The 16,423-nt window shown below is 35.5% G+C and overlaps 1 protein-coding gene across 1 annotated transcript in view; it reads left to right on the top strand.

Annotated features, from left to right (window-relative positions):
• CUNH8orf34 (chromosome unknown C8orf34 homolog) overlaps nucleotides 1-16,423 on the top strand; it is a 378,334-nt gene that overhangs the window by 227,358 nt on the left and 134,553 nt on the right.

The following is a 16,423-nucleotide window of genomic DNA, read 5'->3' as shown; positions in this document are numbered from 1 at the left end:
GCTGAGTTTTCCTCTGGCCCTGGCTTTATCTAAGCCATGGCAATAGTCCATCTGGAGATCCTGAGCTAGGACAGTGTGGAACATAATGGGTCATGTGATGCTTTAGTCCTCCAGCAGTGTTTGTGTATGTGTGTGTGTCTGTGTCTGTGCATAAGTGTGTATGTGTGTATCTGTATGTGCATGTGTACATGAGTATAGGTGTGTGTGTGTCTGTATGAGTATGGGTAAATTTGTGTGCCAGGATGCATGTATATATGTGTCTGTGTCTGTCTGCATGTATGTGTGTACCCCTATGAAAAGCTGCTACAGGCTGACTCCATTTTTTTGTCAAAATGTATTCATGAAAACCACATATTAGATCTGAAACTCACAAAGTAGATCATATTTTTCCTACTCAAATGATGTTATAATTTTGGTTTGAGTTTAAGATACAGTATCAAATCATAGCTATAATCAGCACTACAACTACAAAGGGAAAATCCAATCACTACAAAATTTTATAATAATGTAAAATGACAAAATTACATCATAATACTTACTGTGGGTGAAAGTATTATATAAAATAATTATAGGCAGAACTCCAATATGCTATAAACTGTATATAAAATACTCTACACACAACTTAGTTATATGTATCATAAATTTGGCCAAATGTTTAATTATGATAACTATTCTCCCTTAATTCATAATTTTACTTGCTATTTTGAAACTGGAAAAAAACTTTAAGGAATTATTTGAATGACCACATATCTTAAAATAAGGTGATTTGAAATCTTAATTGTTTGTCTTTTATATATTTGGGTAAGTTCAAATAATCTGCAAGTCAGGTTATTTAATATAAAACTACCCACTAAAGTAATTCTTTCAGACTTCACTAAGAATTTTATTCTAAATAATCTGGAGAAAAGAAAAATTGCTTGAATGTTGTATTTGTTATCTATAGCTTTGTAACAGATTGCCATATACTTAACATCTTAAAACAATGAACATTTATTATCTCACAGTTTCTTTGGGTCAAGCATCTAGGCCCAGCCCAGCTATGTCTTCCATTTTAGGGTTTTTTACAAGGTTGTAAAGAAGGCAACAGTCAGGGCTCTTGGCGTCTCTACTGATGCTCAACTGGGTAAGGGCCTCCCTTCAAACTCAAAGGGTTGTGGGGAGAATTCACCTCCTCAAGGGTTTCAGACTGAGGACCTCAGTTCCTGGGTGTTGGCCAGAAGCCACCACTGTTCCTTGTCATGTGGGCCTTCACAACAGGGCAACTTACTTCAGCAAAGTGTGCAAGCCAAAAAATAAAAACAAAAAAACCAACAATAGAGAAATGTGCTAGCAAGTCACATTTAAAAAAAGCCAAAAACCTCATCATGCTAGTGATATCCAATCAACTTGGCTTCATTCTATTATTTAGAAGATAAGTCACTATAGTTAGCCATACATCAATAGAAGAGGTCTACAAGGGCATGAGTACTAGAAAGTAGGGATCATCTTAGAGTCATCCTGACACAGATGTGCTCAGCATATTATCCTTGATGTAACTTTTCTTATTTTCTTTCTCATGAGTCGTGCTCTTGAAGGGCAAAGAAATCAGTGTTGTGAGTGGAGAAGGGACCAGAACATATGTATTTTTTCCATTGTTCATACAGCAGAGTGGTAGGTTGATGAATGATACAGCCATAAGCTTGGGGCTTTTGTAATACTAAAAGACATTGTAATAAATGATCATGACAGAAACCATTTCATAAGGATGATGAACCTCAAGGTGACATCTTTGTTTTATTAATCATCGTGTTGAGTGGGGATACAAAGTGAGAGTGAGTTCATTTGTGCTCAAGGACTGTGGATGAGGCTGTAAGTTAGGAATGGTGGGAGAATCAAACAGATGGAATATGAAATCTGGAGCAGCCTCAGGGAAGAAAAACTGGCAAAAGATCCAAAATGTTTAAAAGTGGTTTGGGGGAAGTTTTGCAGTTCAAAATGCAATTTAGTCAAGATAGTCAAGAGACTGTCTCTTTCATAGCCTTATGAAATTTTCAGGAAAAATATCCATTAGTTAGGTATCATTTGAAGTGAGGGTTTATGATCAGATACGTTGGTACAATTGATGTTAAGGTAAAAGAGTAGCACCAACACACTAAGTCATCTTTGTGTAGCATCAAGTTAATCAGTATGTATGTAATGTAGTATGTAGTACAAATAGAGTATCCTGTTACGTAGTGTATAGTATATAATGTAGTATGAATAGAGTATTGTGCTATGGCTGAGAAAACATCACCTTAGTGTTCACAACACATCAACTGTGTGACCTGATCAAACAAAGTCTAACTCAAATGTCAGAATCCATAGGCTTAACTTGGCCTACACTATTGTTTGGCCTATACTTTAAACTCCAAAGACTGCTTAATCTCCTGACAATGCTTGGTTTTCTTATCCTATCCATTTTATTCATATAAGGTACCTGCATAAGAGGATAAAAGAAGCCTTAGAGCAGGGGTTCTCAACCTTAGCACTAAATATTGACTTTTTGGATGTTATTGACATTCTTTGTTGTGAGAGGCTGGCTTCTACCCACTGGATCTCAGTAGTATCTACTGCCCATGCCGCCTCCTCAGTTATGACAACAAGAAAATGTCTTCAGACATTGTCTGATATCTTCTTGTAGTGAGAGGAGGAGGGATAAATTACCCATGGTTGCATTTGCCTTATGTTGCAGATCATTGTGTGGGCAAAATAAAGTGTAACATCTGAAAGCACCTGAAAGAGTGATTAAAGCATTATAGACATTGAACAAATAAATGATAGTTTTCCTTTAAATATTTGACATTGGAGAATAGTATCATACATGGAATTAACTTGATAGAAGTTTACTGAAACATGGATAGTAAATAATACTACCTTAATAATAATAATTTATGTGAGCACTAATTTGAGAAATCATTGGTTGTAGGTGTTTATGTGTATATATAAAAGCTGACCCTCACCTCTGAAGTCAATCCAATCAAGGTTTTATTACTGTCTCTTCCAAACAATACCATGTGCCTCGAAGAAGTGCTTCACATTTTTTTTTAAAGATTTTATTTATTTATTCATGAGAGACACAGAGGAAGAGAGGCAGAGACATAGGCAGAGGGAGAAACAGGCTTCATGCAGGAAGCCTGATGTGGGAATCATGCCCTGAGCCAAAGGCAGATGCTCAACCACTGAGTCACCCAGGCATCCCTGCTTCACATTTTCTAAGGGACCTTATCTATGCTATATCTTACTTACTAATGAAATGGAATAACAATGCCATGTATATCAGGTGTTGGGATAATTCATTCATTCATTCATTCATTCATTCATTCATTATATATCTGTTGAGGATTTGTTACATTCCAGGGACTGTATAGGAAATGTGAGACAGTCTCTACTCTTCTGGAAATGTATTAGTGGAGAATTAAATGATGAAATAATTATAAAATGTACTTACAGAATGTAACAAATATTCTGGCAATAAGGAAGGATATAAAGAATGATAGATGATGCTCTCTTAGATAAATAGTCAAGGGAATCCCTTATTAGAGGTCAGTATTTGAGCAGAGCAGTATGGCTGTATCTAGGGAAAGGGCACTCGAGGTAGTGAGCACAGTAAGTCTGGAGACCTGTAGACATTAACATTCTTGGATTGCTCAAGGCACAGAAAGAGACTGGGGTTGCTATTGAAGGAGTACATTGAATAGCCAATTAGTACATTTTTTAGTTTTTATATTTTTTCTTATCTTGAAATATCCATTTTTAGTAAACTCAAAAGATTTATATAATGTAGGATGTGAGATGAGTTCTTAGGTGATATCATGCTGCATGACATGTTATTAAAGAATAGTTCCATAGAGGCAGCTATCCAAGAAAATGGAACAAAGTTGAAATGGTCTTGTAAAATTTCATTTGGGATAGCAGTGTCTTGTGGCTTGAAGTGTAAAGGATGAGAACAGCATGTAAATTCCAAGAAAGCAGCACAGAATGGAAAGAGAATTTACAGTGTGTCAGACAGGGTGGCAACATCTTGTGGCATGTGGCTCCCATCTCAGTGATGGGAAAGGTATGTCCTGTGCCTGCTTCTTGCCTGTGGCACACCACAAGGGAGAATGAGTTGGCAACCACAGCCAAAATACATCAGTAGCAATTTTAGTATATGGCCAGCCACGATTTTCTTTTTTATTTTCCTAAAATTTGATTCTTTTAAAATTTATCCCAAAGGACTGAGTATGAAACATGGAAAAAGGGAGTTTGGAGGGGACAGGAAGAGAGGGAGTAGCTATGCTATTTAATGTGTTTTTGGATTAACCATATTGGATTTAGAATTTCAACAAATGTGACAAGCATAATGAAATATTTTTTGTCTGACTTTTAAAAGCTTTTTAAATGTGCATTTGGTGGTTAAAATTTACCTAATTGAGAATATCACACGATGAGATGAAAAATCTCAGTATCAACAGCACAAAGTTGAGAAAAGGAGGGAGTCAAACAAAGTACAAAGGATTTACAGTGGAGGACTGTTGGAGCAAAAGTCTATAATGCCAAGGATCTAGGAAGGAGGAATACTATCAAAGCTGAAGACTTAAGTAAAAATAAAGACAGAATACAAGAAAAGAAAGGAAGGAGGGTAGTGTGGAAGATGTCAACCACCTAAGACATGGTACACTTGAAACTCAAGAAAAAAGTAAATTAACAATGAATCTTGAGTTCAATCACGAATATCACAGTAATTTGCTTTTTGTGTATTTGCACCATGTTTATTCAGTAAAGTGACTTCAGGTAGAGTCAACTCTACTTAAGATAAGTTTAGAGCATGGACACAGAAAAGTTAACTGCTAGTCTTGGGACTGTAGCAATTAGTGTATGAATTTATCATACTCTCTCCAAGGAGAGAGTTAGCAAATTATATAATTTGCAAATTATATAATCAATACAGAAGCACTCATCAAAATGAGCCCAATTAATAATTATGGTCTGGATCAAAAATCAAAATATCATCAAATATGGTGCAGGGTCTGATGGTCAAAGTTCATTAGCAATCAACAAACTAGTACAGTTCACATAGGGACTTTTCAACATAGGTTCTTATTTATTTAACATAGAGCCTATAGGAACATAAAAATTATTTTAAATAGGGTTAACAATTAGTTTAAAAACAAAAAGAGTAGATGTTTGCATGTTGTATCACCCATAGTGACTGAAATAATGCTTGCTATAACATAATGATGCTGATACAGCCAGCAGTCATTCCATAACTAAACCATTGGGATGAGAAGTGCCTTCTCACTATCGAGAGATACTAATGACATGAGTGCGTTAGCCAGAGACACATCCCAGGAAAATTAAAGTGGAATAAATACACTTTTAAACAGTAGTTAAAATGATCAGCTTTTGCAAGATTTCGTGGTGATTTTTATGTTTGAAAAAATTCCTTCTTACTCATCACCTTATGGAAATTAGTAATTGACTTAATCCCAGTCTTTTGATACCATCTTTGCCTTGCCTGTGTGTACACTCTATGTACACTTTGCCCGGCTTCCCTCACTTTCTGTTTTCCAGTTGTATACCTGAACATCTCTACTTCTAAGCATTTTGCTGATCTCCTGTTTGAGCCTCCCACTACTATCCCTCAAATCCAGTCCCTGATGCTCCTCCTCTGACACAGTTTCTAGTTCATCGTTGTCCACAATGGGCCCTCACTTCAATTCAAGGGCTGTAACTGGGCTTTCACTTACATTAGGCCAGTGTGCTTATATAACTTTACCTGACACGAGTCCCCATGCCTGGAATTTCAGTTAGTTTTAGGGAAAAGAATTGTTCACAGTCTCTATCTGTAAAACCTTCCAAGGGTGACAAGAGATTCCGGGAAAAGTCAAATATTTGTTTTGTTTTGTTTACACAATATAATCTCTTGATTTGTGGTGGGTGAAAATTAGAAAAATAAAGATATACTGATGCAGAAACCAGACTTTGGGTAGCGTCTGGATTTGAATTTGCTAGAAGCAGTAGTATTTTACTTGCAGACTGGAAAGAGAAAACCACTCCCAGATGTCTTAATTTTTCTGACTAACAGAAAAGCCTTCACAATTTACATCATGATGGGTTCAATTAACACAAGTCTTGTGATTCATTTGCAATCTAAGCGAACAAATTCTAGCCTAAATTTTTACAAATGTTTGTGGTCAGTGATGTGTTTGGCTTTTGAAGGTCAAAGAAATTAAACAGGAACTGGTAGCTAGCAAAGATATCTCAGGAAGTTTCTTACTCCTTTCAGTTTAATAGTAGAAGATACAGAATATATGTAAACTGAAGTTTCTGTAAACATTTCCCTAACTTACTAGTCTAATCACTTTCTTTGTTTATTGATCTCATGTGGTCAAGGAAAGTAAATATTCTGTAACCTGCTCTCTGTTGTGTTATTAAAGAGGAAAACTAGCACAGCACTTAAATTCCCCAAGACTTTTTTTTTTCAAATGCAATTCTAACTTAAAAATTTTCAAACTAAGGTCTTCTAAAAAATTACAGCCTATAATTTCTGATATCTGTCTCTTTGTTCTTACTATTTACAGATTTGGTTAAGCTGTACTATTCTGATGTACTGAGAAAGAATGCTGAGCTCATATTTCAGGCATGATTGTAGAAAGAGAACCAATAGAAGCATGGCCTTAACATTTTTCTTCTACCTTTCAACCAGAATCCGTCCCAGCAAATTGAATAATGTTTTGCTCTCTGTTCTTTCTTTCCCCCTTCTAAGGAAATATAGCTGTTTCACATAACAAAAAAGTTTTCATAAATATTTTTATTTAAACTTTTCTAATTTCCTATATATTTTCTTAACATTTGTTTTATTTTTAATAATTCATTCAGAATATATATCATCTGCTTAAAATATTTGACCAAATCAGTACTATCAACGTAAATCAACAAACCAATTGCAATGCAGGAAAAAACTGCCATATAATTCTTATGTAACCCTTCACTGAATCACTGTGAGGGACTTATGTTTGGAAAGCTTTTAATTTTTGTTATAAAGTTCCCAGAACCAGATGTGAAAATTCACTCATATCCCACATTGTCTAGTTCAAGCAGCTGTAAATTATTTCATGGATTACACTTGAATGAAATGAAAGTCCTGAGATTATTTCATGTAGGCAGCTGTTATTTCCTTAAATTAAATCAAAACAATTCTTTGCTTGATTAATTCTTGGTTATTTAGATTGTATAAAGATAAAGTGCTTACAGTCTTTAGTCATAAATTAGTTCATTTTTTTCAGTAGTGTCCCTGTGAGTCAAAGGATGCAGCAAAATTTTATAGACTACCTTGAAAAATAAACTATTGCTTTGTGCTTTCTTCTATGAAAAAAATAAGCATGACACTCTCTCTTTTTTTAAATATAATATTAACATAATGTATCATTTCACTGGTAGAGAAAGTTAACATAAGAATTGTCCCTGCTTGATTTTAACTGTTAGGCTGATAATTTTATCAGCTTCTCTTGCCATGTGGTCTATAGCTTCAATCCACACCTCTTCCTAGCCCTAGACTTGTCCTTCTGTCTACCAAACATCCGGATGGATATCTTAAAGACAGCTCAATCACAGCACATGCCAAACTAAAGATATTCTCTTTTCCTATATTCCTCAAAAATGTAATGTGGAGAAACCTACTAGGATTTCAATCACAAAACCTACTGAGTCTTTCTCGGAAATGACCTTCTAACACATTTCTCTTGCTTCTTATTATGACTTCCTCACTCCAAGCCCTCAGGCACTTATACAGGTACTACTTTGATAGACAGATCCTCCTGCCTCATCTGTTTGCAGTTTGTACTTTTCCAAAGGGGTGTAGGCAAGTACAACACATGTATTCAAAAACCAGTTTTCATGGGACGCCTGGGTGACTCAGCGCTTGAGCGCCTAGGGCAGGATCCCAGGATTGAGTCCCACATTGGGTGCCCTACATGAAGCCTGCTTCTTTCTGCCTGTGTCTCTACCTCTCTCTCTCTCTCTGTGTCTCTCATTAATAAATAAATACAATCTTTAAAAAAAATCAACAGTTTTCGAAAAGCCAATTTCACCTAAAAGATCAGTTTGTCAAATAATCAATTAACCAAATTTATCAAATTGTCCTGAAGTCTTAAGTCTTCCCTTAAGACTGGTGTCTGATAAATGCTTTTAGTAAAGTCTCACAGGAACTCAGGGCTATCCTTAAAAAAAAAAAAAGTCCTATAGTCAGCAAATAGCAATGAATACTCTGGACGAGACATACTTCTAAAACACTGAGATTATGATAGTAAATGAGAAAGGTTTAATTCCTATCTTGAGGAATCAGAAAAGAAACAAATTTTTTATTTTATTTTTTTTTTAGGATTTTATTTATTCATGAGAGACATAGAGAAAAAGAGAGAGTGAGACAGAGAGAGACAGGGAGAGAGCAGAGACACAGGCAGAGGGAGAAGCAGGCTCCATTTAGGGAGCCCGATGTGGGACTCGATCCCTGGTCCCCAGGATCAGGCCCTGGGCTGAAGGCAGCACTAAACAACTGAGCCACCCGGGCTGCTCCAGAAACAATTTTTTTAGAATAAATGAATAACTGCAGTGGTGTATGTATGTTGTCTATGTATGTGTGTGTGTGTATATATATGTATATATTCAGGTACATATATATATATTCAGATAGTGATAAGGGCTATAAGAAAAAATGAAGCCAGTTAGCAGGATAGCAAGTAATGAAAGTAATCTTTTGAATAGAGTTGGTGAATATAATTATATTATTCTCATGCATAGTATTCTCACTATTCTCATAGTATTCAATGACTATGTTCTTATTTGCATCAATTTAAGGCATTCTCATGAATACTATTCTCATAGTATTCAATGACTGTGTTCTTATTTGCATCAATTTAAGGCATATTAATTTAGTTTAAAGCTAAAGGATATAGCATAATTTAGTTTATTTAATAATATAATTTTTATTAATATATTTATGAAATATATATTCTAGAACAGCACTGTCCAACAGAATACAATGTGAGCCACAAATTGGAGCAACATATGTCATTTTAAATCTCTAGTAGTTACATTTAAAAAAAAAGGAAAAAGAAGTAGGCTAAATTAGTTTTCATAATAAAGTTTATTTAATCCAGTATATCCAAACTATTATTATTTCAACATTAGTCAATGTAAAATTTATAAATTAGATATTTTGTATTATTTTCTTCATATTAAGTCTTCTGTATCTTGTGTTTACTCTTACGGCATATCACAATTCCAACTAACCATTTTAAGTGCTTTATAGCAACATGTGGATAGTGACTAAAGAATTGGATGGTGTAGTTCCATAATATATTGATAATATTAACTATATCAAATATATCCTTGATATTTAGTTGAATATACAATTGTATGTTTTTATGTAAAAGAATATTAATGAGAAATGCACTTATAGTTATGAATAATACATTTATAAACTTATTCACTAAAATGTTGAATATATTCATTTCAATAAAGAATATTTTATCAAGATATATTATATTACATATAATATCTCTATGTTATAGAGATCATAACATTGTGTTCAAAAAGAATATTTCTGAGGATGCCTGGGTGGCTCAGCAGTTAAGCAACTGCCTTTGGCCCAGGGTGTGATCCTGTAGTCCCAGGATCAAATCCCACATTGGGCTCCCTGCATGGAGCCTGCTTCTCCCTCCGCCTATGTCTCTGCCTCTCTCTCTCTGTCTCTCATGAATAAATAAATAAAATCTTTTTTTTTAATTTTTTTAAATTTTTATTTATTTATGATAGTCACACACACACACAGAGAGAGAGAGAGAGAGAGAGAGAGAGAGAGAGAGGCAGAGACACAGGCAGAGGGAGAAGCAGGCTCCATGCACCGGGAGCCCGATGTAGGACTCGATCCCGGGTCTCCAGGATCACGCCCTGGCCCAAAGGCAGGCGCCAAACTGCTGCGCCACCCAGGAATCCCCCTAAATAAATAACATCTTTAAAAAAAAAAAGAATATTTCTAAAAATTTTGCATAGCTTTAGAGAATTATTTTAATAAATATACCTACAGTTCTCTTTTTAAAACACAGATTTGATCACTTTAACTCCCTTCATTATCTGAGACTAAGCATCTCAGGTTATAGACAAATAGCTACATAACATTCCCCAAAATACTATGTACTTTTAAATGTATGCACGTTTTCATGTTCTTCCATCCCTCAAAAACCTCCTTCCTTTACCACCTGTTCTGGCCTATATTCGTTTACTCACATCTTATTTAACATATTCAGATTTCTAATAATTCCTTTATCATTCAGATTTCAGTTAGAAAACTGAAAATATTCTACATAATTAAAATAGAATGGTGCCAAGTGCTAATAGACAGTATCTGGCAGTTTTGTCTTTTTTTTTTTTTTTTAACCTTAATTCATTGCTTTCTTATTTGTTTTCCATAACATTTAAAACATTTGTATCTGTTTTGTTTCTGTTTCAAATCACATTATATTATAGTTACCTACTTTCTTAAGTAGACATTAACATTCACTAAATAGTTTGATTTTGAAGTAGCAAAATAGAGAAAGAGTATTTTTTTTAAATTCCAATCAGATTATTTTTACATAATCTTTCTCTACCACTGTTGTCTTAAGAATCATGAGATTCCCTGGAGAAAAATGTATTCCTGATTGCTTTATTTTTTTTTCTTATTTATTATTTATTTATTTATTTATTTATTTATGATAGTCACAGAGAGAGAGAGAGGCAGAGACACAGGCAGAGGGAGAAGCAGGCTCCATGCACCGGGAGCCCGATATGGGATTCGATCCCAGGTCTCCAAGATCGCGCCCTGGGCCAAAGGCACGCGCCAAACCGCTGCACCACCCAGGGATCCCTCCTGATTGCTTTAAAGAAATTTCTAGTTGGCTAGTGTCTTTCCTTAACAGACTGAATTTGTATCTGTTTACCACCAAAGATGGTATATGTTATATCGACTTTATCTACACCACTGTGCTGCGTATGATGGGGAACTATCTTGGAGAATATTTAGTTTTTAAAAAAGGCCCAAAGGGGAAAAAAAAAAGAAGGAAGAAAGGAAGGAAGAAAAGAAGGAAGGAAGAAAGGAGGGAAGGATGAACAAAAGGGAAAGAGGGAGGGAGGAAAGAAGTGAGGGAGGGAGAGAGGAAAAAGGGAAGGTAGAAAAGAAGGAAACTTTGATACCATTGATGTTCTCAGATTCAAAGTTTTCTATATTTAGAAAATGTGCTCAGCATTTCTTCCCTTAACTTATTCAGCATTGAAAATTCCTGGACAGGACCTTCCTCAAATTCTTTAATTTGTTTTTCTTTGTCTCTTTCAATTTGTGTAAACTTTCCAAAATTTTTAAAGTTTAGGCATTTCTGTTTCCTTCTTTTGATTATTTAATCCTAGACACCTGCTCCATATAATAAAGTTGTTAAGGAAATGGAGCTATGGAGACCTAGATTTGTGGGTTTTTTTTTTCCTTTGCAAACTAAACATAGATTATTAGTATCCTTCTGTGACTAAACAGGATGTAGGATCCTTCATAGTTGTATCACCCTTTAGAGCTTGGCAAGTACTAGTTTTTAGGAGCTTATTGACTTTTTGCGGCAGAACTGATACTGGTAAGGAATGAAAAGATGAGTATTTCTCAGAGTAAGCCTTCTCCCAAGATTTCAAAAGCCAGTTGCACTACCATCATCACAGCTGTGCTGGACAATCCACAGCCACCACAGATGCTGAGGTTGTCTTAGCTTACAGCATCCTGAAGTCTCCAATGAACCAGAAAGTACATTCTAGCAGGCTTCATACTCTAGTGTTCTCTTTTTCTCCCACATTGTGATAGTTACTATGAAATAGAGAAAAGAAAATGATACTCAGATGAGGACGGGGTGAATGGTCTATCTTCAAAAGGCCTTATGAAGTATGCGTTTTGAATTTCCAAGTAGGAAGAGAATTCTGGCATGGAGCTTCTACTGTTTGTTGGAGGAGGGGGAGCAGGTGGGAGGAAGGTTTGAGGTATGTTCTGATTGGAAGTTGTTGGTGTGAGGAACCTGGAGACAAGGTAACTAGGAGCAGACTGCCTTATGCTCTTGGTTTAGGGAGCATATTTGACTTTCTCTTATTGGTTCTGAGTTGGAAATGGGGATAAAAGGAGAAAAGCTGGCCTTTATTAACCAAGTCCTGAATGTTTTGGGGCTAACTGCTGCTTAGGCTTCACTGGATGATTCCAACAGAGTTTGTGAGCAGTGTTCTAGTAATGTCCTGTGTGGTCTTTCCGCTGTCTGTTTATACGTTCAGTCTGTAAGTCTCCTCTTTTAGACATTCTCTCCCTTGCAGGAAGTTGGCCAAAAATCCAGACCTTCAGTCTTGATGATTGTTCACTTGTCCCCATAATCAATTGTATCACAAGGGCTTCTTTATCTTCTGGATCTTTTTGATGTTGTATCCTCATGGTGATCATCTGAAAAGAAAGTGGCTGCATAGAATCATTCAAAACTTGCATTAAGTATTAAGATTAAGTATTAAGCAGATAAAGTTAAATGAACTGATATCATAACCACTGTGACATAAACAAGAATAAATATGTCCATTTAAGATGCTTCAGAACCAAGAACCTGAATGTCCAACCAAGGCCAAGAGAATAATCCCCACAGGTCATAAAGATCAATCTTACAGAGCCAAATAGTTTTTTTTTTCTTTAGATGATATCTAGCCTCTTCTAACTTACCTATTTCATTAAGCAAAAAGTATTCACAATAGCATAGATACTATCATGACTAGTGAACAAGAAATCTAAATTGTCCGTTACCACTCTTGCCAAAGAATTAAGACTGATTTATATCCCATCTAGATTATAAGTGGTATAATTTTACAACTTCTGCCGAAGTTAAAATGACAACGCCTTACAGTCTTTTGTTTGTATAATTCTTACTATTGGAAACACTACTTTGATTGATTGTGTAAATATTGAACTGGTGACACCTCCAGGTAATGTGCTTGAATAGTCAAGAGTAGCCTCATTTTGGAGCTTGGGTCTCAATTGTAATTTCTAGACTTAATGATTTATAGAATTAGAGTGTGTACAGAGAAATTTTTTAATACTATTCTTAAAGTGCATGAAATAATAGACAAGCCAGACTAGCTAGCTATCCTGGCTGCAAAGGAAGTGGTATCTGGTAGGAACACACAGATATCCAGGAAGAAAGGAAATATTCATGACATGAGGTTAGAATGAAAGCCTTACATTGGCTGGTTTACATATTTGTATTTCTATTAGTCCAGATGGCAAATAATTGGCCCATGATCTTAGGAATGTCCTTCTTCTTTTCTGTAAGAGAGAGATGCTGGCAAAATCACACATTGATCTGTTCAAGGTCATTTGTCCCTGTAGGTACAAGTGCAAACACCACTGGTTATAATTCTCTTTGATCTCATTTCCCCTAGATTGGAATTTCCCTTAGATTTTCATCATTAGGGTCTAGAGAGGAAGACCACATCCAGCAATCAATAAGCTTAAAGGTTATTGTTGGGATAGTCTGAGATTGGTGCTATAATGATTAAGCTCTGATCTAATTTTAGTAAGAGAGGAATAAAAGAAAAAGGGCCATTATGCATGTGCAATAACCAGGGGTCTCTAGAAAATGAAGAATGATTATAAGCAGCAGATAAAAAACAAAATAGGAATTAGGCAGAGGTTTTGATCCAGCATCTTGTGCAAAAGCTCTCTTCCATGTGAGTGGATTATTCTAAAGTGGAATCTTGGGTCATCTCTCTACTGTGAAGATCAACTGCTTCTAGAGAATCCCTGAGAATCTTTGGCTGAGGTCTCCTATTAGGTTAGTCTTCCAGTTTTGTTGATTCTGGATTGCTTCTTTAGTCGTGAAATGTGAATGAACCTAAGGGCTTACTCCAGGGAATTTTACTTCTGTATCTGTTGTTAACAATATATGATCGAATCCCTTCCAATGAGGTACAAGAGCAGTTTTTCCCCGATATATCTTCCAATAGATGAAACCTTATAGTTGAATATCATGAAGAGGCTGTTTAAGATGACTATTTGAATGCGCTCTTAACCTATAATATTTTGTGATGTCTCTGTGCATGAGTATAGTGTCATAGGTAAAATCTTTAAATATCTGGGCCTTCCAGTTACCAATTCATAGGGAAGCAAACAACGTGTCCCTGAGGGAGCAGACCATACTGCATTAAGGGTGGGTAAGAGTACCTTTGGTCAAAAGAGTTCAAGAATTTCTGAAAGTTTTGTTAGTTTTATTTCAAAGATGTCATTGATTCTTTCCACCTTTTCATAAGTTTGTAGGTGGTAAGACCAATATGGTTTCTGAGTAAGAGGTAATACCTTCCAAAGTTCTTTTATAGTATTTTTTGTGAAGAGTGTGCCTGGGTCACTTGATATAAAAGTGATATTCCCAAAGTTAGAACCACAAAATTGAGCAGATTTTCAGCAACTGTAAAGACTGTACTTTTTGACAAAGAAATGTTTCAATCCATCCTGAAACTATATAGACATACAATAACTAAAACAGAAATCTCATGGAGAGTGGAAACCATCTAAAATCCTTCAGAAGGTGTTCAAAGGGCCTTCAAAGCTCTGGTTTCTGGCCATGTCCAACATTGACAGTTCTTCTAGAATTAGTCTGGTGACAGGCCCATGTGATTCAAAAATTACCTCAGCTGTCTTTTTTTTAAAGGTTTTTTTAAAAAAAATTTATTTATTCATGATAGAGAGAGAGAGAGAGAGAGAGAGAGAGAGAGAGAGAGGCAGAGACACAGACAGAGGGAGAAGCAGGCTCCATGCCAGGAGCCTGACGTGAGACTTGATCCCTGGACTCCAGGATCACCCCCTGGGCCAAAGGCAGGTGCCAAACTGCTAAGCCACTCAGGGATCCCCCCTCAGCTGTCTTTTTAAAGTTTAACCAGCCATGTAAATTTAAAATAGTAACTAATTTATCTGTACTATACTGAGTAGTTTCACAGAGAAATTTAGTTAATATCCATTGGAAACCATCTACTGCCACCAAGCAGTTGTCTTGAGAGCACTATCTAATAGTGATATCTTGAGAGATTATCTAAATGAAGCTAGAACCACATTTTTTCCTTCTTATTTTTTTTTTCAAAATGAGGGACTAAATGTTGGTATTTTATAATGGTCTCTTTAAGGATTTATCATTTTGAGTTTAGATAGGATCAAAATCTTGGTTAAAGGCTATTTGTTTGACAAAATGATCTGCTAGAGATTATTTTCTTAGTCTATATTATTTCTTTTTTCATGAATCCCAACTTTTATAATCACTATGTCCTTTTGAAGAAAAAGTGCATATAAAAGCCTCTTAAACATCTTGTCCATTTTTGATGGGGGTTCCACAAGATTGGCCCCTTCATTTCCAAAGCATTCCAAACTCATATATATATATATATATATATATATATATATATATATAAAATATATTTATATATATATTTTAAAGTGTGCCTGTGAATATATTTACTCTGTGTTGTTGTGTCTAGTTGACAAGCTCAAGTAAGTCCAATAATTCTGCCATCTAGACTAATTTTATTTCACGTAGACGATTATATTCCAAAGACAAAAGGTAATAGCATATTCTGCTCCAATTTGAAGTTTTGAGGTATGATCTATCAACAAATAATATTAGGCCAGACTTTCAGTGGGAGTCCTCAAAAAAAATTAATGGGAGATAGCAAGTTCCCTAACTGAGCTAAGAGAATCGTTAATTAAGGTTCGCTTCTTCTGGTAAGGGCAAAAGAGTACATATCAAGGTGTTGCAGGGATAAATATCAACATGAGGACGAGTCACTAACAGTATCTCATAGAGGCTAATTAGCTAGCTGAAAAGTGCTGTGTTCTTAGATAACAGTAATGTCTGTGTTGTATGAGGAACACAGAACCATAAGATCAAGAGAGAAGGCTATATAACTAGCTCGGCAAAAGCACCAAGTTTTGAAGTGGTGGTTATTGCCTTAAACAAGGGGAAGAAGCTTTGACAATCAGGTAAAGGTGGTGAGTTTTTATGACTCCCATGAAATTGAGTTAAAACTCGATAAGCTTGCCCAGATAGCCCATATGCAAGTAGACAAAAAAATTTTAGTTGGTATTGCCTGTGAAAGGAGTCTATTGAGAAGTCTTCTTCAGATAACAGAAATCCTATTTATGACTTAAACTAAAAGTCATCACAATCTCAGGAAAATTTGACATTTGTTGGTTACAATATCCAGTTAAACCAGAAATACTCTTGATTGTTTTGTGAAGAGTCTAAAATGTTTGGATAGTCTGTAGCCTTGTCAGGGAAAAAGTGATTTCCCTCCTTATATAGGTTATAACCTCAAATAATGGATTTTATTTTGGCAAAAT

Source organism: Nyctereutes procyonoides, unplaced genomic scaffold (assembly GCF_905146905.1).
Source record: "Nyctereutes procyonoides isolate TBG_1078 unplaced genomic scaffold, NYPRO_anot_genome, whole genome shotgun sequence".
In the NCBI taxonomy this organism is placed as follows: domain Eukaryota; kingdom Metazoa; phylum Chordata; class Mammalia; order Carnivora; family Canidae; genus Nyctereutes; species Nyctereutes procyonoides.
Note: the sequence above shows the minus strand (reverse complement) of the source record. Positions and strands in the feature narration are given on the sequence as shown.